The sequence below is a fragment of the Pinus tabuliformis genome, chromosome J (assembly GCF_031772625.1).
Source record: "Pinus tabuliformis cultivar Carrire ecotype Pingquan chromosome J, CPIR1, whole genome shotgun sequence".
In the NCBI taxonomy this organism is placed as follows: domain Eukaryota; kingdom Viridiplantae; phylum Streptophyta; class Pinopsida; order Pinales; family Pinaceae; genus Pinus; species Pinus tabuliformis.
Window position 1 is genome coordinate 1423008242 of NC_142295.1, and position 22895 is coordinate 1423031136.

The 22895-nt window shown below is 41.1% G+C and overlaps 1 pseudogene; it reads right to left on the reverse strand.

Annotated features, from left to right (window-relative positions):
• Positions 1-3435: 3435 nt before the first annotated feature.
• LOC149232681 (dnaJ protein homolog pseudogene) overlaps positions 3436-22895 on the reverse strand; it is a 41238-nt pseudogene continuing 21778 nt past the window's right edge.

Here is a 22895-nt window from a genome sequence, read left to right on the forward strand (position 1 = left end):
ATTCATTACCGCTCTCCCTTTCCGCCCCACGTCATCTCCACATCAGCATTACGTCACCCTACCTTCCGCCATTTCTCCGACCTGTCCGCCACGCCGCTCGTCCATGTCAACCCAATCACTAGTCGACACGTCACTCTTCCGTACCCAACCGGACCAATGACGTCATGCTGACGTCATCCATTAAAAAAGGCGCCAAATACCAAATTTCCTATATTATTGCGCAAAAATCGTTTTTTCCCATTTTTTCACCAAACGCGCACTGTATTCCTGCATGACCGTTTACGTCGCCTGTCCGCCAACTCCAAAGCTTGCTCCCTAGCTGCCGGTGCCGTGTGTTCAATCGACCTTCAACACCGTCGGCCATACTGTTCCCAGGTACTTATCAAATTCCCTCTACATACCCTGGTCCTTGCAAATTCACTAAATTGAATGAGAAAAGAGGGAAAACATAAGAACTGCTAAAAATCCTAAGCAGGAAGAACCTCCATTTCCCACTGTAAGCCCCAAATTCACCTGTAGAGGGCCCCCATTGTTCAAATTTACCAAGCTTTCCATAGCTTATTGCGCATTTGCTACTTAAAGCCATTGCCAGACAAAATCCACTGTAAAAGCAATACTCAGTCCCAACATTGGCTCTTTTAACCTCTCTCAGGAGCATTTCAACTCTGTTTCACCCCAATTTACCTGTTTTCTCTCTGCAAATTGCCCTGTCCATTGAAATTCACTGCTCTGTGTTACCTTTTCCAGAAAGTCAAGTTCAAATACAACTCCAAATAACAGTTAAACAATGGAGACCCCTGTGGCATTGAATATTGCACCTTTGAATGCCCCACATAAGGACCTAGAATGGTTGGCCCTTGCTGACAGAGATTATCAGATGAGAGAAACTGTAGAGCTGTGTAACAAATACCACATAGAAGCCGTTTGTGAATTTAAGAAAAAACACAGAGATGGTACTGATCTCTTGGGAATCTGGAAATCCCACTTGCCAATCTATTATCTCCCTCAGGTCAATGAGTTCCCTGATTTGATTCACCAATGCTGCACAAATTATGACCCCAATCAAAGGGCTGTTCTGAGTCCTTCAGGCTCTGTCTTATTCCATATCACTCCTGAAGCCATCAACCAAATGCTACAGTTTCAATCTGCAAAGCCACTGGCTCCTCTTTCTATGCAGCTTTTACTAGAGCAAGGTGCCAAGCTCTCCAACTCACAAATTACAAGAATTGGCCAATTGTTTATGCTTCCAGAATTCTAGCCCCAATAGCCTCCCCCTTATCTACATGTTTGGTTCAATGACACAGGGAGACTACTAGTAGACATGATATCCTCCATCTTAGGGTTCAAAACCAGTGAGTTTGTGGATGAGACAACCTTAGTCATGCTATCCATGTTCACCCCAGGACAGTCCCCTGTTGTCTAGTATGACTATGCTACCTTTATAGCCAACAAGATTCATGAACAGTTCATGAACCTGGAGAGAGAGAGGGTATTCAAATACACCTCCTATATATATCATCTGCTATTATACAATCAACCTGATAGTTTTCTGGTTTTCCTCAAGAAGTTAGATGTAAAGGGAAACAGAAGATCTGTAATGTTCTGGACATCAGTCTGTCATCATATTCATTACTCACCATACAACTACTGTGAGTTTATTGACCTCTTCATTCACCCAGCCTTGTCCCTGCTGCAGAGTTCCCCTCCTCCTAGACTCACTGATGATATGCAGAAAATCCTCTAGCTTTCTAAGAACTATAGCATTGGAGATTGGTACTTTTACCAAGACCACACAGTGATCAGAATATATGGCTGTGAGATAGCCCCATACATACTACCAAAGTATGTTCCCATGAGACTTTTTGCATTAGAATACTTCTGGCAGTTCGGCAATGCAGATATGATCCACTTTCATAGCAGAAACAAGAAAGCACAACTGAAAATTAAGCATCAGTTGGGTCCATTTATCTTTAACAAGAGGGAAGAAGCTTGGGAAGAGGCAGACAAAATTCTAAAAGGCCTCCTCCTCAAGACAAGCTTCTATTGGGCACCCTATGACCCTAACCATTTCATAAGCCTCAGAAGAATCAAGTATAGGCTTGCAACCTATGATCACTTTAGCATTCCAAAAATTGAAAAACATGCTAACCAATTAGAGTGGAGAGAAGGCACATTAGTGGAGGATTATTCTGAAGAAGAATTAGCAGAAAAAGCCTTTAAGACATTAGAAAAAGCAGTTGACTTGGAATATTTTGGACAGGTTTGTTCTCCAGCCCCTCGGCATCTTGGAGAAGCTGCCTCTTCGTCCACTGTTCCCCAGCAGTCTACCAAAACAACTGGTCAAGCAACAAACATGGCTAAAGGAAAAACAGTACAACAAGAGGAGTCACCTCCTAATGTGGAACAACAAGTAGAATAGCAAGAAGGCATAGCTAAGGCACCTGCCTCTGCAGAGCAGCAAACATAAGAGCAAATCCCTCCAAGGCAGGAGGTAACAGTTGAATCTTCAGTTTTACAAACACCTACTAATGAGGAAAGAATGAGGAAAAGGGATAGGCAAGAGGACACTCCTCCTACTACTTTAACGGACCAGCAAGGTGAAAAAAGATAGAGGCTAAATCCCTTTTCAGAAGAGGAATTGCCAGAGAGACCAACCGATACTATGCTCCCTCCTAGCATTGAAACATCGGCCAACTCCTTGCAGCAAGGACAAGACATGCCACATGGGACAGAGGTGAGTTCTTCAAGGCAGCGATCCAAGGCAGACTCTAGCATCAAGAAGCAGTTCATAGATATCAAGAAAAGAAATGAGCCTCTCAAATACCAGATCTACAATCAACTCTTGAAAATGGCACCAACTAATCAGCAGAGGCTAATGTCTGCTTATGATATTCAAGAATAAAAAATGACTCTTACTCATTTTAGGCCTACTATGCAGCAACCTCAGAGAGCTGCTGATTATATCAGAACTAATTTGGAGATTTTCGCCAAAGACATCCACCCCATGGACTAGATCGAGCTACACAGGCAAACCGGGGAGATGCTCTATTCCACATTAGCTGATAAAACCCTACTGGCACACCAATTGAAAAATTCTTTACACAATACTACTGCTCAACTAGAATTAGAAAAGGCATCATCTCAAGCCAAGGACAACAGAATCAAGTCCTTGGAAGAGATTATTATAGAGCTGGGACATGATCCAAAAGACCCTAGGGGTGTACAGGCACTATTAAAGAAAAGAGATGAAGACATAGTAGCTATGAGAAAGCATATCAAGCTGCCAGCTACCCTTCACCCTCAGACTGGAGAGGTTGCAGAGCAAAAGAAGGATCAGGATGTGGTTGCTTTACTCCTGAGTTTATATAAGAGATTGATGGAAACAGAGAGTGCATTGGAGGTAGCATTAAAAACAAGACAAGGTGAAGTACCAATTCAGCCAGCACAGACATCTGCAGTAGGTCCTCCCACCGGACAGACATCAGAGGCAGGCCCTTCAAGCTCAGCACTGGCTACAGGAGTAGCAGCACCAACAACAACATCAGAACAGGTGCCCAGCCTCAGCATGCAGAGTATGATGAAGGAGATTGAAGCACTAGAAGCACAGATGGCTGAACTGAAAGAGACCAAAGATAAATTGGCTGCTATTGAAGAAAAATATGATAAATCAAAGCAGAGCATAGCTGAAAGAACAAGAGAGGTAAGGGCTCTTGAAAAAAGAATAAAGGAACTGGAAAAAGAGCTTTCTCTTGATAAGGTTATAGTTGAAATTAAGAAAATCCTATGGGCCAACATTGGTCAATCTATTACAGACCAGTGGCAGTATATTGAAACTATCCATGAGCATATGGATCTCATAGGCAGGGCCCAATCAGAAAATCAGAGAGCTAGGGCATCTCTAGGCAATATGCCTGAAATAGCCAACAGGATGATTAATGTCCTTAACAATCGCACTGGCCCCCAGCTGGTAGGAATGGGTATCACCAGCAGAACTGATACCATTTTACTAGTAAAGAGGGTGATTACCTTGAGAAATTATGTGCAGACATTGGATAGAAGGTGTCAAGAAATGCAGGCAGATGTGAATAAATTTATTGAAAAAATCACAGCATTGTATAACAGAGGTCTTCCCAGCTTGGTAACTAGTGCAGGAAGGTTACTGTCTCATGAGCACTATGCCAAAAGAGTCAATACCTACGCCACAAACCAGATCACTGCATCAACAAGTGCCCCAGAGGAAACAGGGCCTCCATCTAGGCAGAGTCTCTATGACAAGCTAGAGAATTTATTCTTTATTATGAATGAGATTAAACATATTTTTGAAGTGCCTCCAAACTATTACAAATACACTGAGGCAGATGAGACCTTAGGCAAAATCCTAAGACACCAATTGCCTACACAGGAATGGTGGATGGGCATGATACAAACTTTGCTGTGAAGAAACAGGTTTATTCACCAGGTTTTTGTGTATCGATCACAAGTCAGCATTTTCAGAAAATTGATATAGTTTCTCTGACTGAGAAAGGAGCGGAAAAGGCCAACTCAGCAATCAAATTTGGCGACCAAAGCAGGACCTACAAATGTAGATGACAGGGTTGAGGCAGCCACACCATGACAAGACAGGAAAAAGCAGATTCCTCAAATTCAATACAAAGCACTCAACCGACCTCGGTTGCCTCCAAAAGTCAAAGGATTTCTGACAGAAGTGAACAGTCATTCATTGTTCATTTAAAGTAGCAATAACTATTGCATCTGCCATTTTTTAGAGTTGGTAAAGAAAGTTATTGAGAAAATGACTCATCGTTAAGATATTTTTGTAAAACAGTTGTATATATATCCCCACGCATAAACCTGTTAGGGTTGTTGATATCTCTTCTGAAGAGCTATACTGTAATTTCAGACTTTTAATACAAGGAGCTGATGGAATTTCTGAAGTTATACGTTGTTTGAAGTGTTGTGATGAGCTTGCTTGCTGCTGCAGGATTCCTGCGTTATTTCATGTTACAATAAGTTTTTCTGAACCGTGTTATTATGTTCTCCTATCTTTCATAATCCGCTTATGTTGTATGTTTCTTAGGTTTAGCATTAGAGAAAAATAATAGTTCAGGATTTGTTCATTGAACACCCTAAACTCAATCTCTGTTGTTATTTATGTCTTCTTCAGAATTAGTTATGAATGTGAAATTATTAATTGCTCACATTTACACTGAATCTTTCATAGTAGATACTGTTAAGGAATTCTGAGTTGCTCCTGAGTAATATTTCATTTCTCCATATCACGAGCATAGTGAAAGATTCTTAGTTGCCTCTCACTAGTTGGCAATAGTCCATATTCCCAAATTTGAAGATTGTTTCATGAGTGCCCATCTAGCCCTGCAGTATCATCATTCTCACTAAATATCTCAAGCAACACATAATCACAGACTCCAATGCCCAATGGACTAAAAACCCCTGAACATTGCATTTCAGCTATTAGAAGATATCATTCAACCAAAATTTTAAACAAAATTCATTGCATCATAACTAGCCTAAAACATTACTAAACAAAGCTAAATTCTAAAGAGAGAGCCCTCTCTGATTGCAGGTAGGCTAGAACCTGTGATCCAAAGATTGGTTTGTGGTTACCTCGGCCATATTCCCTTAGGAGTCAAAGGGAACAACCTGAGTGTTAACAGTTTCATCATTAAACAAAATAAAAGAATCCATATCAGAATGGATTGAATAGATAGGGAAATTCTGGGGCTTTTCCTCACTACTTACCACATACTTCATCAGTGTTTCTCTATATAGCCTCTTTGGTTGTCCAAAGACTGAAATAGTGGCATAGGAGAGGTCTAATTGGAGAGATCCTTGGAGTTTTGCCCCCCAAGATCTTGACAAGAGCATGCCATACTTTGGTGGGATGTCAGCAACCACCACATCCATGAGGATTGTCTTGTTTGGGTATTGGACTAAGGAGACACACAAGTCTTTGATGAGGCCTAAACATTTGACTTGACTTGAGTCAAAGGAGAATAGATCTTTTTATGGTCTTGTTACATCAAGGTTTAGCTTCTCCATTACACCTTTGGGCATAAGGTTGTGTGAGGCACCTGAGTCAAACATGGCATTATGTAAAACTTTATCATGTATGTGCAGACTGACATAAAAGGGTAGAACAGCTCCATGTGCTGATTTGCCATCAACTTCTAGACCAAAAAGCAACTCAGGTGTATCATCTAAAACATTCACATCATCCCTATTCTCTGGCATTTGCAGTGATCTTTGGATTTATTGCCTATACACATCATGCTTTGCAAGTTCAGATAAAGGGATGGAAATCTTAAGTTTGCTTATTTCTGCTTCTAAGTTGAATGGTTTCTCCAATGGAGTCTTTGTGTTGGCAATAGCAGATTTCCCCTTTTCAAGTGTATTTTCTACGTTTTCCTCTTGATTATCAGTGTTATGGTGAGTGATACCTTGCGGTATTTCTATTTTGGGAAGGCTTTTAGGAGAGCTATTTACATTTTCCTTTGAGGACGAAGGTAGCAGGGGCTGATCATTAGAGGGTTGCATGTCTGGTGTGTCCTCTACAGTCACTTGGTGTGGGTTTGGGACAGTTATATCAGCTGTTTCTATTATAACAGCCTTGCCTCTAATCTGGTTGGGCTGTTTGCCCTCCGTTGGTTTAACATTTTCGGGCACATCTACGGTTCTTGTCCTCAGCTTATACTGTTTGTGGACATCATAAACAGCTGAATCATAACCTTGTTTAAAGTCAAAAGACTCACCAGACTTAGTTTGAAATTGATTTAGCTCATGGTCATCTTGGTCTTCTTGAGTTAGGAAAATTTGTTGCTCACCCTTCAAATCCACCAAGTTCATGTGAGTGTCCTATATGGCATCACTAGATGTGGATGCTTCTGTATAATTTTCTTGGAAAGGAGGCCTTATATCACGGTCTGGGCTAGATCTACCAGCGTTTGAGTTCTGAGTGTTCCTGAAATTTGGGTTCCTTATGGTATTGGGTTGTTGTCCTTCCCATGATGATTTCCTCTCAAAACTCTCTACTCTGTCTCCCAGCCTATGCATGCCATTGATAATAGCATCTAGCTTTTGATCCAAGGCTGAGGGCTCTTCCTTGAAGGTGGTTCTTCTCTCAGTTGTAGCTCTGTTCCTTTTGGCAATTAAATTTGCCTCCACAGTGACAGCCACATTTTGCATGTCTGCAAGGCTGTTAGGGGCTCTTTCTTTTAATTGGTAGGCCATATCTGGGTCGAATCCATCAGGGAATTTATATAAGGCAAGGTCAGGTGGGGGCCTTAAGTTTTGTGGGATAGCATTATAAATGCTATTGAACCTTGCACAATAGTCCAAGACTGTTTCTTGTGGACCTCTTTTGATTGTATCATATTCAGCTAGTATGTGCAAAGGGTCTTTCTTTTTCTCCCATCTGTTGATAAATGACTAGTATAAGGCTTCTAGGTCTACTATGGAATTGGCTGGAAGTGCTCTAAACCAAGTCCTGACATCACCTGACAAGCTTTGGACAAAAATCTTCATTCTCACACCATCATCGTCAATCTCATAGCTTTCAAAGTAATCCTGCATTTTCTTTGTATGCTAAAGGGCTGTGCAGGCACTTGTGCCATCAAAATATGTGATTTTAGTTTGGTAATCCTGAGGCATAGCCCCGGGATTTGTAGGCAGCTGTAAAGGTGCATATCTATTCGCCATGTTGGTAGGGATAAGTGGAACAACAGGGATAAACGGAACAGCTAGAACAACTGGGATAATAGGAGTAGTAGTGGTAGTATGTGCAGTGAATGGAGGTGTGGAAGGAGTGCTTTGAGAGGTGGATGAGGAACAAGGGGAACTAGGGGTTGAACGAAATAAAACTTTGACAGGGGTTGGGCCACAGCGTCGGTGAACTGCTTCAGGACTATTATCAGCAAAATCCTCTCTTCGCTCTAGCTTCCTGAGGTTTCGTTGGATCAAATTCGGATTTTCAAAGGCAGCTGTGGGATTTGGGTCTGGATTTGACCTTGTATAATGTGAATTATTTTTGGGAGCCAGCTTCTAGCTTGTTTTTTGGGGATTTTCTAAGAATATATGGGTTAGAAAGAAACTTTTGAAGGTCTGGTTCCTTCCCAGTGGAGCTTTCCAACTTGATTTGTGAAATTAACTGAGGATGTTCCCCAGTGGATTCGCCATTATGTTATCACTCAGGTTGTCCTTAAAGCTCCTTAAAGGATACAACCGAGGTAACCACAAACCAATCTTTGGACTGCAGGTCCTAGCCTACCTGCAATCAGAGAGGGCTCTCTTTATAATTTAGCTTTCTTGAAGATGATATTAGGCTAGCTAACGAGTTCAAGGGGGTTTTGTTTATGTTTGGTGGGATGGGGGATTCTTTCAAACAGAGTTGGGATGCATAGTGTGAGAAGTTCAAACCATTGGGCATGGAGTCGTGGATTAGGCTTGCTGTTGCGTTTTCTTGGTCATAAGAGGAATACAGAGTAGGATAGCTACACATAAAACAATATCAAGATGGAATAAGGATGGAATGAAGGTCAGTGAATGAAAGGCCACTAAGTAGCTCTCATTATGCTAACAGAGGGAAGGTGAATGAACATTTATATAGGAGCAATCAAGGATTCCTAAACAAAATTCATATATGAAGGAACTAGTGTAAATATGATCAAATCAGTATTCATATTTAGAACTAATTCAGAGGAAAACATAGATAAATCATAGAAATTGAGAATAGAATACAACTAAGTGAGCTCTGAACTATTCTTTCTTTCTGCTATTTAGATAGTGAAACAATGATGGCATAAACACATATAAACTGTAAACAGAGATAAGAAACACTTATTGGGCTATGTAGAAGCATTAGGATTCCATAGTCACTCTTTAGTCATTAAAACACAACAGTCAGTTCATCTCCCAAACATTCCAGTGATCCTTGATTATAGAGACTCTCAGGAAATACAATGCAAGTCTAGAGGAAGTTATCGACCAACCAACCCTTTACATCATAACAGAGGGTGGTTTAAATAGAAAAAATATCTACAAACATCAGATCTGGGATATATCTCCTCAAATAAATGCCTTTAACCTAATTTGTACAGAAGTAAATGGCAGAAATATCTATCTAACAGCTGCGCTGGGGCAACTGGCATCTCAAAATATCCATTACAGCAGATCTTAGGCAGATCTGAGAAAAATGAGTGCTTTAATCTATTTTATCTTGAAGTAAATGCTTAAAACATTTATCTAAGTGCTGCGCTGGGGCAGCTGCCTCAAAAATGGATCAAAATCTGTCCTTATGGCTCTGTGCTGGCTCTTTTAGCCATAAGTGTGCTTTAAATTCATTCATTTGCGCCTGCAAATGGTTCTTCTGCCTTAAGTGGCCAAAACTGTGAGTTGGTGAGTCTTTATGGCTCAGAGCTGCTTTATTGACTTTGCTGGGAGGCTCTTTAATGATTTCCTGCTTTGGGTTCAAAGTTTGCATTGAACACCTTCACTGATACACTTTGCCGCAACACTGATACTCTTTGCCACTGAAACTGGGCCTTTTCCTTCCTTGATATGCTTTAAACTATCTAATCGCCCCTTTATCTTCCAATTAAATGCAAAAATAACTGCTGCAAAGACTTTCATGGCTTTTGGGATGCTATCGGCGCTAGCCGATCCAAAATAGTATTAAACTGTGAAGAAATGGCGCAAAAAGGAGGAATTGCATGCTACTGATCGTGCTGAGGCCGAGACTGGCTTCTGGAGCTAAACTGGGCTTTGGAGCAATCCAAAATGGCTTAAGGAGTCATGAATTTCTTTAACTAAAGCCGAGCGCGGGCGCTAGAAGAAACCCTGTGAAAAATGGCCGTTTTCCTTTTATAAGGCAAAAATGCCTTAAAACATGAAATTTTACCAAAACTAGGGCGGGAGCGATCACTGTTCATTAGATTAAATAATAGCCGTTGGATCCGGCACGGGCCGATCCAACAACTGGCGCTAACTCACATCGGGGCAGACCATTGGTCCCAACACATAAAACCTCCGAACTGTTGTGGACCTGAAATGCTTTGTGGCTGCCCTTTATAACTTTTCAGCTCCGCCATATCGGAGCCTTCCCTTTTTGCTGTTCAAAGGATCCTTACGAACCCGAAATCCTTATTGTGCCACGCTATAATTTATTTCGGCTCCGCCAGTAGGACATGGGGAGAGCCGCGAACAGATCATGACCATTGATCTGGGAGGGCGATCGGACGGCTGGCACTAACTCGCATCGGGGCGGACCATTAGTCCCAACACATAAAACCCCCGATGAGCGAAATAGCTGGCGAACCCGATCTGATTATAGGCCCTTCTTTATTGCATTTCGGGTCTGGCCCATTAGCGATGTCAATCGGCAGATTTAATAAAAAAGAGTTAGTGGACCCGATATCTATATATGCTGCAGTTTATTATATTTCGGCTCCACCCCGTCGGAGCCTTCCATTTTCGCTATGCAACGCCCCCTTACGGACCCAAAATCCTTTATACGCCGCGCCTTAATCTTATTTCGGCTCCGCTGGTCGGAGCCATATACATGGGGCGACCGCCGATTACATATGGGCCGTTGATTTGGGGCCCAAAAATGGATGGCTGTGATTAATTCGGCAATTCGCTATCGGCGGGGTCATGGGGCTGCCACATAGAAACGCCGAAATGTGGCGGACCCGATATGCTTTTACTAGTCCACTTTATATGTTTTCGGGTCCGGCCCATCAGCATTATGCCCCATGCCTTGAGACTTAGCCATTTCGCTTATATATGCCACTTCCCCCTCCCGATAGCGATATCGCATCAGAGGGGGATCAAAATAGATCCTTTTTTCATCGAGGCATGCATTTTATTAAAATGCAAAGGAAACATGAATTCGAAGGAGTTATATATGGTGTTTGAACATATGATTTCCCCCTCCCGATAGCGATATCGCATCGGAGGGGGACCCAAAGGACCCATTTCTCATCGGAGCCATTATTTATTCAAAAATGCAAGTCTTTTGAATTCGGAGGGGGTAACCTTTAAGCTTTTGCTTGGATTCTAAGGCATCGGAAGGGGTCCGATGGCCAAAAAAGGGAGGATTTTGTCATTTTTTGAAGGTTTTTCATGGTTTTTGCATGGTTTGCATATTCTTATGCCTTGGAAGGAGTCCAAAGGCACTTAGGAGGAAAGTGATGTGGTTTTGAGAGGGGTTTAGTGGCCAAAGAGGGTTTCATGCCTTATAAAGGCAAACCAAGGTCAAAAGGGTGATTTTTAAACATGTGAAGGGGAATTATGCAAAGGAATGAGTCCTTATGCACTTGGGAAATAGTTAGGGGGGATGAAGGGTTCTATGCATTGGAAAGTGTCCAAAATGCATGAGAAGATGGTTTGAGGGGGCAATGAGGGTTCTTGCTGAGTTTCAGATAAACTTAGCAATCCCCAAGGATGCATATGGTTATTTTTCAACCAGGGGGAGGGATAAGTATATAGGGGAGTTATATACATAGTTTTAGTAGGGGAAGGGGAAATAGATAGGGAGCTACATAATAAAGTTAGTAGCTAACATGACAAAGATGAGAACAAGCACTAAGTATGATGTCTTAGGCTATCAATGGGGGAAAATGACTGATAGAAGAAGTGTAAGCATTCCTTGAGTGAAGCAGATCTCCACCAAGGCAAATGATATGGAGAATGATGAATCTAAGAGGTATCAAGCAGATCTTGACCTCTTTAGGGGAAGTTAGTGAGTGATTTGGGGGAGAGGAAGAAGGGGGAAGTTAGACATGCATTTCTTGAAGTCCTCCAACTGAACAACTATCTTCAACTTGTGATATGATAGATATAACACTTGACAATATGAAATGGATCACACGCCATGATTCTGCAACCACAAAGCTACCTACCCGGCCTATTCACCTAACATTTTCTCTTCTTTTTGGTTTGGGTGCACTTGAACTAGCATACCCAGCTTTTTGTTCTTCTCTTCTTGCTGTCCTCCTATCTACAACTACACTTATTGCATCTAGGGGCTCAGATTAAGCTGTTGAGCACCCTTGTTTCTCTACCTATCTACAAATCTGCCAAGATTAAACAGTTTGGACAGATGTTTATTCTCTATATTCTAAAACAGGAAATTGAAACCTAGGGAGACCAAGATTAAGCTGTTTGGACCTCCCTTAGCTGAAAAAACTCATCAAAATGGATCAACTCATCAAAAATGGAACACAACAGTGGCATTTAGACTAGCACACTCTCATGGATACTTCTCTGGCCATTTGTAGCAAATATGGAGCATTGCAGCAAGCAAAGTATGACATATTTGGCATGTAAAAATGTCGATCATGAAAGATGATTAACCTGCTGCAGCAGGAAGCTAACAGATCCCACACTAAGTTCATTCTGGGGTACGGACCCATAACAGGTTGAGAATATTGAGGACCATAACCGGGTTGAGGGTAGGGTTGATAATTCAAAGGTACATTTCCAGTTCCTTGAACATATGATTGACCGGAAGGTGGTTGGAAACCTTGGTTCGGGTACTGACCTTGAGGTTGATAACCTTGAGGCACGTACTGATACTGGGGTTGACCTTGAGGTACATATTGATACTGGGGTTGACCTTGAGGTACATATTGAGTCTGGGGTTGACCTTGAGGAACGTACTGTCCTGTAGGTATGTACTGTCCTTGAGGTTGCCACGAGGCGCAAATTGGGTACCTTGAGGTTGCCTCCCAAGTGATAATTGAGGACTTTGAGGCTGCCCCCCAGGCGGTAACTGGCCACCTTGAGGTTAAGGATTAGGAATAGTACCTGACATCATGAGAATATCTTCTACACTCAACAGCTTAGTTCCATTATTTCCAGTTGTTAACCCTTGTTCAATAGGTTGAGGAGATGCTCCCGAAAAAGTACCAGTAAGTGACTGATACCAAGAGGAAACAGAAGGATCGCCGTAGAAAAAGGTTTCTGGAGATTGAGAAAACATGGACGACTATCTTGACATATTTAATGGAGGATAGTAACCCCTAGGTGTTGGGTGAAAAGGAATACGAGGTGGTGAAAAACTTAGTCCCAGGTTTTCAAAAAAATTGGTCAATGAAAGATACCAAGCACTGCTCCTAGGTGGACTGTAAAAGATTGATTCACTCTCCCTAAGTTCTATAACAGGTTGATTTTCAGGGATAGGGATACCTTCTTCTTCCAGAGTAGCAAGTTCTTCAATAGCTATAAGTCCAGAAGGAAGATTTTGGGTAATTATTCTTTCTACCCTGGGTGAACCAGGACCACTAGAAGTTGGAGAGGTAAATCTCGATGTTGGAGTAGCAGCAAATTTAGTTTCAGGTTTAGATATTTCAGGTTCCTCACCCAAATCACTAGTAGATGAAGAACTACCAGTAACTTCGGAAACATACACAGATTGTGGATTATAATCTGCTACTAAAGCTTGATAATCAGGATGTACCACTAAAAAAGACTCTCCTTCTTCAGGTGACCCAACTCTACTGTCTCTAGGAGTTACAAGGGCTCTTAACCCTTCAGGTTGGCTCGGTGAAAACTCAGGAGGTTGGCCCCGAAGTCTACGGGACTTCCTCGGTAATTCCGCCACGATTAAATATTTTAACTACTTCACATGCAAACAAAGTAAAATCTCAATGAGAACCACCTAAAGCCTCTAAAGAACCAAACAAATTTGAATCACATGCCTAAAGAATCTAGGAGATCAAACTACACACAAACAGTAACTTTCCATACTGAAAACACTAGTTGGTGATGAAATCCAACGTCGCAGAATTCAATACAGATATGGCGGTTGGAACAGTTACCCCAGTAAACTGCTTAATGAATAGACTGGCACAAGTTTCTCCACTAAACTGTCTCGAGTGAAGAGAACCCCCCAGAAAATCCAAGTGAGTCAAGCTGATGTCTACTCCAGGTAGAGTGGGATCTTCCCTCCACCATCACCTTAGGAAGAATCCCATAGAATATGGTCACTATGGTTACCAACGGAAACAAATATACCTAGGGGAACAGTCTACGATCCGATACGCATGCAAGGGCAGAGTAACAAGCTCAATCCCCTTGAAGGCTCATTGACATAATCCAAGGTTTACCAACAAGTGACCCTAGGCTCCTCGACAATGGTTAATCCAAGGTTTACCGTTTTTAATACGTGAATATCTAGCGTCGTTCCCAATGAGGAAGGATTGATTCCCACACTGGTTCGGACAGGATCTCATGCTTCTCCTTTAAGAGAAGCTTTCCCAGAACATAGATGTAAAAATTGGATTTTTCTCCTACCGCAAGATACAGCTACTTGTTTGTTTTACTGTCTTGGAGAGTTAATTACTCCCTACTCCAAGAAACTAGCCTAAGCTATGTTGGTGTATTAGAGCCCTAGAAATAAAAAGATTACTAGATAGATTTTACTTTAAGCATTATTTTTATTGGATTTTTCTTTAAGTCAAGAGGTGCGGAGATGAAACTTATGGTGTGAAGACTCGACTAGAAATCACTAAAAAATGCACTTAAGATGATAAGCAATCTTTTCCCTTCAATGAATTTCTAGCTAGGAAAGAGTTTGAGAATGCAAATGCGTGTAAACACAAATCTTTTCCTTAACAAACAAATCAAAAGAAGAGCTTTTTGTCTTTTCCAATGCACTCAAAAATGAGACAACTAGTTATATTCACAAAAATTTCCATTTTCTTTCAAATACTCAAATACTACAAAAACAAAGTTTTTCCAAAAGAGATTTTTTATTTTTATAAAACACTCAAAACTATCGAAATAACTAATCTTGAGATCTATAAATTATAAAAAACTATTTGAAGTAAAAGCTTACAAGATGTCTTTTTCTAGGATGTTTTACTTAGCTATAAGCAAACTAAGGACTAATTTGTCCAGAATCACAAATCAGTCAAAAAACAACCAATTTTTGTTTTCTTTTCTAAAAATGAAATCCAAACTTTTAACACAAGTATTTTCGAAGTTTTGCAATGAGAAACACAAGATGGATTCCTCAACGAATGTAGATTTTGCAAACAGTCAGACTCATAAGAAGGCCAGTAAAAACCAACGTGATCTGAGGCTTCTATAGCTTCTAAGCTCTGAGCTACTACAAGACCAAAATTAAAATCAAACCTGACAACCAAAACTTCTAGGAATTTCACCTAAAACCCTAACACCAATGGAATTAACCTAAGAAAAGTTCCTGACAAGTCACCTGCAGGATTGGGTAGGGGATATAAACATCTAAACAAAAACTAAGCTGACTAAAAGAGAAAATCTCAAGTTTTACAAAATTTTGACAGGGTCCGCAGGCCCACAGTTCACACAGGTGCGGTACCGCTCTGTGTGAAAAGCAAAAGTGCGGATAGGTCCGCACTGTGTTGCAAGCCAAGGGTGCGGTCCTCTCCAAAAGTTATCAAAAACAAAAAAATAATCCAAGATCTACTAAATCTACCCAATTCCACACACAATAAGCCAAAAATAGAAACAAAAACACAGTTTCTCAGGTCAAAGTAAAGAAAATCAAGGAATCAAGTCCCCAGTGGAGTTGCCATTTTGTCACACGAAATGAGTCGTTCTTGTAGACAAGATCGACCTCCCTAGTATCTAATGATATCTAGTGACAAGCAAGCCAATCAAAAACTATCTTTCTCTAAGTATGCAATTTATTAACAAAGGCAAACAAGTGTTTTAGGCCTACCTTGGGTCCAATGCAAGTTTGTGGAAGCCTCGCTCCTTTGATCCAAATGAGCTCCCTTGTAGCGAATCTGCAAACACAAACAAGCACACAAATTAAATAGCACCTGAAAAACCAATGTAATAAAGCATACTTATCATGATGATCAAGGAATTCATGAAACAAATGACATAAGACAATTTGTTGAGAAAAATGAATCTGATTGTATTAATTCAAGTCAAAGAAGAACTTTACAACCTGTGCCTTGATGCTGTAAAAGCTCCTCCCAGGTTCCAACAAGAAGTCTCCTCTGCTTTGACAAGTTTCACTCTCTTCCCAATGAAGCCGAAAGGTATGTGATCTCTCCTCTCAAGCTTAACTAGGAAGTCTCAATTCCACCAGAATTTACCCTCAAAAATGTTCAGCTTCTAACCTCTCTACCAACCAGCCCAATGCCTTAATTTATAGTGCAATGGAGGGAAGTTACTAGGTCCTCCTTCAAAGGGATAAAGCCCTCCTTCAAAGGGATAGCTCCTCTCATCAAGGGATTAGCTCCTTCTCTTTTGGGATTCATGAACCACCTAAGAGCGAACCATCCATGTCAAAATTCCTTCTAGAATCATCTAGAATTAACCCAAAGTGAGTTTTTTAGAATAAACTTGCACCTTTTTGACTTTCACAGGGGTTCGCACCCACTCCCTTAGAGACAGAGCGGGCAGGTCTGCAGGTAATGTGAACAGGGGGTGCGGGACCGCAGGCAATAGTGAGAGAAAGTGCGGAACCAGAGCTTTGTTGATTTTTAATGTCTTTCTCTCATTTTCAAATCTTGACATGAAGAGCTGAGGTCTGAGACTTGCTTAGGAGGACAGTATGAATAATGATAGACCCATACTAACCGCAAATAGTCATGGTGACAATATTTTGTGTAACACCTGGGTTGTCGTAGTGTTTGGAGAAACTATCAGATGTGGTGGACTTGCTCTTCCCAACTCTAGCTAAATATCAAGATGTCATCCAAGTATACCACTACAAATGAGTTGGTGAATGGCTGCAAGATGTCATCCATCAGCCCCATGAAGGTTGCAAGAGCATTTTCCAACCCGAAAGGCATAACCAACCATTCGAAAAGGCCCTCCTTGGCTTTGAAGTCAGTCTTCCACACATCGAAGGGTTCGATTCGTACCTGGTGATATCCTGACTTCAAGTTGATCTTGTTGAAATATTTTGCCTCCTTTAGTTGGTCCAGAAGGTCATCAATCCGTGGGATCGGGTACCTATTCTAGATAGTGATCTTGTTTAGCATCCGATAGTCAATACAGAGTCTCCAAGTCCCATCCTTCTTTTGTACCAACATGATCGATCCCCCATAGGGTGATGAACTCGGCCGAATGTGACCTTTCTGTAGCAGCTCCTGAGTCTGCCTCTTCATTTCGTTGTTCTCCAGAATAAAGTGCCTATATATTGGTCTATTGGGCAGCAACGCATCTGAGGTCAGATCGATGGAGTGATTGACCTGATAGTGCAGAGGTACCCCTGTGGGGAAGGTGAAGATGTCCTTGTACTCCTCCACGACCTTGTCCATTTTTTGTTGTCGTGCGGAAGGGCCCTGTTTGGATGTCGTGGCCACCATATTCTTCTTTCCCTGAGGGCATATCATCAAGAAAAAATTTCTTGGTTTTGGGAATGAGCTTACTGCATTGTTTTGCAGTAACCAAAGAGATTGTGGTAGGCAGTGCTACCTCCAATATCCTGTACAATTTATTTCCCAAAGTAACAATAACAACATGAGGCCTTGACTCATACACAACATGTCACTTCCACAAGTATGGTTGGGCTAATAATACATCACAAACATCAAGGGGAGTGACGTCACATAATACCTCATTCGTGAATGGCTTGATGTTGTATGGAAAGAAGCATTGCTGGCTCATGCGAAGGTCCCGTCTTTGGTGAAGCCACCTGATGGTGTATGCTTGTGGATGTGTTGTGGTCGGTAAGACCTCTACTGAAATGACGTTCTTTTGGCTCCCACTATTGACAATGAACTATAGTGGGGAACCCTTTACCCACATATAGGAGTGGGAGAGGCACTCCTCCTCCTCTGGATCTTTGGTTTCCTCCTTCTGGATCTTCATGGTGGCAACGGTGGAGTTGGGCTCTGCATCGATAATCTGCTTCCCTTTCTCATTACCCTTGTCGGGTTTTGACTCAGAGTCGAAACATGCATCTGAATCTGATGCCTTTAGCTCGGCCACCAATGACTACTTGGCCTGACACTCACTTCTTTGTGAGTGGAGCTCTTATGGAACTCACACCACTTTCCCGTGTCCTTATTCGGCTTCGTGGTGTTGTTATTTTCCTGTGGCTTTGGCGGGTTGTCTTGGGCCACCCTGCCTTGTCTTTTTCCTTTGTTCTGTGATTTTGGGGCACCTTTCCCTTACTTCGAATTCGCAGATCCAAAGTCTCACTTCTTATATTTAAACTTTTTCTGATAACCTATCGATATGCCATGCTGAGCGAGGAGATGTCTATGAACTCCATCTCATCCTAGATGTACCTATGTAGGCAGTTGCGGTACTTGAGAACCAAATATTTCTTAGAATCCTTGATACCCAACTTCGTGTGAAGGGTATGAAAAAAATTGGTAAACTCTGGCACATCTTGGTCCCTTCCCTGTAGCAACATTGTTCACTATATATATTTATCCTTATAGCTCCTGACAGGGTAGCACTGCTCCTTGATGACATCTCGGAACGAGTTCCAAGTGGATGTGGCTAAAAACACTGAGCTCGTACTTTCATCCTTCTGCTCACAATAGGTTTCCACCAGTCCTTGACGTGGGGGGCAACTTTGAGGAGAGCAAAAGTAATATTTTCTCGGTTGGAAAAATCATGAACAAAAAAATATCCTTCTAGCATATTTAACCATTTATCCATGACGTCTTCATCTCTTTGGCCCTAAAAAATGGGAACGTCAAATTTCACTTGTACCTTAAAAGGAGTGGAACCTCTAGAGTGGCTGCTGAATGGGGATGCACCATCAGTGGGCAACCATTGAAGGATCTAGGCAAAGTTATCCATCATCACTTTCATTTTTTTCTCGAGGGCCTCCTTAAGCAATATTTTGATAGGATCTCCTGCCCCCTCGTCTTTATTTTCTTCTCCCATGGGTGATTTTCGGGGTTTGTGAGGCTAAAATTGCAAAGGTTCAAACATATCGAGCCTTAGCTCCTTATATGATGACCTCGTTGGGGACATGTAAAGAAAAACAGAGAAAGAGAAGACTACTATGATATCACTGATATAGATTTAAACAGGAGTGCAACAAATTACAGATATAACTAGAAATATAAAGATGCAGTAGGAATAACACTTCATTTCAATAATATCAAATACTGAAATATGCTTACAAACATGATGGAAATAAGACTAGCTCGGGTGATGGTAGCTTATCTCAGAGAAGAGGTGTGGCGGCCACATGCCTCTAAACTGTGTTACAATGAGGCTCAAAGGCCTATTTATTGTTGAGAAACAATGGAAAACCCTGAACATCCAAAAACCCAACCCTAGGAGATGAAGCGCCAAACTATGGGCCCAGTTTGGGTAAATTGGTACATCAACTTCCCAGGGTTGTAAAACGTCGTTTAGGGCCTCAAAATGGCTTCGAAAGTTCAAGGCTCGAAAAGTTCCCAAAAACAGTAAATTGTGCTACAAAAACTGAAAAACTGAAAGAAACAATGGTGGGGGTCCAAGTGGAATAGGCGGGTGGCCATTGTAGAAAATTTGATGTAGGTTAACCCAATAATGCAATATAAATCAAACCAAAATACTATAACCTACTTCTACTATCAATTTACAGAAGCTTAATGATCGAGCCTCAACTAAAAACCCCACACTATTGTATTATCATACATAGGAATTATACAAAGCCTTAGCTCTCACAGCTAGCCAGATATTAGTACAATCCTCACAGATGCTCACAGGAAATCTTGGCTTCTCTCCAGCCTTCCTCTCTACCCTCCAAGCTCCCATTTCCTTGCACTATTCCTTGTCGATGACTTTTATGTTACCAAGTGGAAAACCATTCCTCCAAAACTGCAATCCTCGAGGATAAATCTTTGACTGCATGCATGAGTTTTCTCCATGAGAAAACACATGCAACTGATAGTACGTTGTCCTTGAAAAGTAATATCAATTGGGTCTCTCTCAGAATAGACATGCATGAGTTTTTGATGAGGGAATCTTCAGTTAACTGGAGTAGCACTAGTTGAGTGCATTAATGCATCAACTGATTGTCAACTCACTATTAGTTCCTCAAATAGTTTGGAACTAATTTAACTGGACTTAACTCAGTAAACTGAGTTAACTAATTAAAACTCAAATATCAATCAATCTTATCTCCTTAATTTAAGGGATAAATCTTGCATGACATCAGAAAGACTTCTAACTTGAATTTCTCCAACTAATTAATTAATTATTTCCAAGTAGTTGTTAAGACTAAATTCGATTTTTAATTCACAATTTAATTCAAGCACAAATTAAATTGGAATATTCGTGTTGCCATATTTCAACAGCCACCAATATCCACTTGGATCATTCTTGCTTTGCTTTTTAGTTTGTTTTCTTTTTATTATCCGTAGGTTAGTTTAGCATGGACCATGTGTGACTCTTGAAACAAGCTAGGTAAAGTACGAGAGGACTTGTACAACTATCAACATTTGGTTATCTGTTGTCCACTCTCTTATGTAAGAACTTGTTGTCTTCAGTCCATGATACATCAATGGATAATACGTATTGTTCGAAGTAAAACTTGGTGAAAACACAAAGCTTGTGCGCTAACTAGTACCACATACTCTAATCAGTTGTTTTTGGGTTAATCCTTGTCAGCTCAGTCAAGTAGAGTAAGGTGAGGGGGAAAACCTTAACAAGCACATCAGAGGTATACATAAACTACTTCTCTTAAGGAACAACCTATTATGCTCTCAATAAGTCGAGATCCCTCTTCTGCCTCTAAAATGAATAAGTGTTATGCACAATTATGAAGGTGAAAAATGAAAAAAATGAAAAAGTGAAAAACATTAAAAAATAAATGAAAATGAATAAGGAAAAAGAAGAGAAAGGATTCCTATGTAGATAGTTGATGCAAGTAACTTCACCGGGGTACTAACTAGGCTCACTGGCAACAAAGTGATGCTTGTGTTCCTGCATGACTCCGCTGGGGTACTGTCCAGACCTACCGGTAGCAGAGCAACAATAGATACGAAACTAAGACTCTGAGGACTATACTAATTGTGAGCCAATATACCCCTCAACCCTAGTCAAAGCAACTGTGTTGACTTGGCTTAGAATGTGTGTCGATCAACCAAGGGCTTGGCAGATGCTACATCTTACAATCAAGTAAGTGTGGAAACCAAGATGAACTGAGAATTGAGCAATACTTCCGGAGGTGTTAGACTTGATTTTAATGAACAAAGTCCATTCAGAGAGATGGATTTCTACTAGTTTGTCACCAAGTGTTGTAGCAGCTACAACCACACTCCAAAAGTTTTCCTTAGCTTCATTTTGGAGCCTCCCTACCAACCTTTCACAACAGCATGTCCTGTCTTGTCAGGTACACAAGCTTTAGTGATTTTCTTGCAGAATGACAACCTGTCGATCAAATCTTTTTGCATCCCCCTCATAGGTTGTTTCATCAAACTTGGTCCAACTACAGGCTGAGTAGATCCCTCAAGAAATTGCGCAATCTTGGAGGGAAACCAGTATTCCCTCCAGAAATTGCACAATTCTGTTTGGAAGCCTACTGGGCACTAGAATTGCACAATTCTTCCTGTCAATGTTCAATGAGAAAATTGCACAATTCCTCCCAACAAGGCTACTCAGCACAGAAATTGTGCAATTCTAGGTAGAAATCAACTTCTCTAGCCATAAATTGTGTAATCCCTCTGGGAAGCCAACCCAACTCCCTCTCAGAAATGCACATTTTTCCTCCTAGCTGAGCAGACTGTTGCATGTGCAGTTGATTTGACCAGTTCCCTCTGCGACCAAGCAAAACTAATTTAGATGCATGGGATGCTCCTCCCAAGGCATCATGCAAAGGAATCCCTTGATTTGGGGATCCATTTTTAGTAGTTGGAGGTTACATGCAAGGATCATCTTAGAAACCTCCCACCAAGTGTCGCTTTTCCTAGATTTGTGGCATGCACATCACAACCTCGACCTTATCAAAACTCATCAATAAGATGCTACAGATATCATTCCTCACATCGAAATTCCATCTTTGGCATCCCACATTGTATCTAGGAGTCGTCGGTACATTCAGCTATGTTGTCTTGGGGTAAGCCCGCTGCACATGAATTGTGTTGCGTTTTTGGCGCTTTTTTTGTTTCACTTCATATGAATGTTGCCTTCTTGATTTTAGTGAGCGCTTGTTGTCATTCGCATGCATACTAGCTTGTACTAGCACCATTTGTAGAAATTCCCACTGTAGATCAATATATTATGCAATATACTAAAGCAAAATACAAGATCTACTCCTACAACAAACTTTGTGGAAGTTTAATAGAATATGAGAAAGATCAATTAGAACACATATAACTAAGAATGAGAAATCAATCACACATGAACATAGAAGAATACCCGGGGAAAGCCTCAGCCTAAAACCCCAATCTCTGTATTATCATACAAGTTGAAATATGTTCATATTATAAAAAGAATTAGCTCACAAGCTATCTTGCTGTCTCTGCAATCAAACAATACAGCTCACAGACTGAACAGACACAAGAAATGCCTTTCCTCAGCCCTCCAAGCCTCCTATTTCCTTGTGTATTTTTTCTTGTGGTCCAATGATGCCACCTGTGTGATTGGCCTCATCACACACTCACTAAACTGAAGAAGTAACTGCGCAATCTCCAAGGAATTAATTCCTTTTGCATGCAAGAGATATTCACAATGGAATATTGCTACAACTGATAGTACATTGTCCCATAATTTGATATCGACTAGGTCTCTGACTGAATTGACATGCACGAGTTATTTATGAGAGAATATTCAGTTATTTGAAGTGCAACAGTTATGTTATCACAAAATCAAGCACTGAAAGGCTGCTGATCAGTTAGACTCTGTGTAACTATTTCAAACCAGACTTTTGACTAAGGCTTAGCCTCCTTAGCCTGAGAAGGTTCTCTCAAAGGGTTATTGAT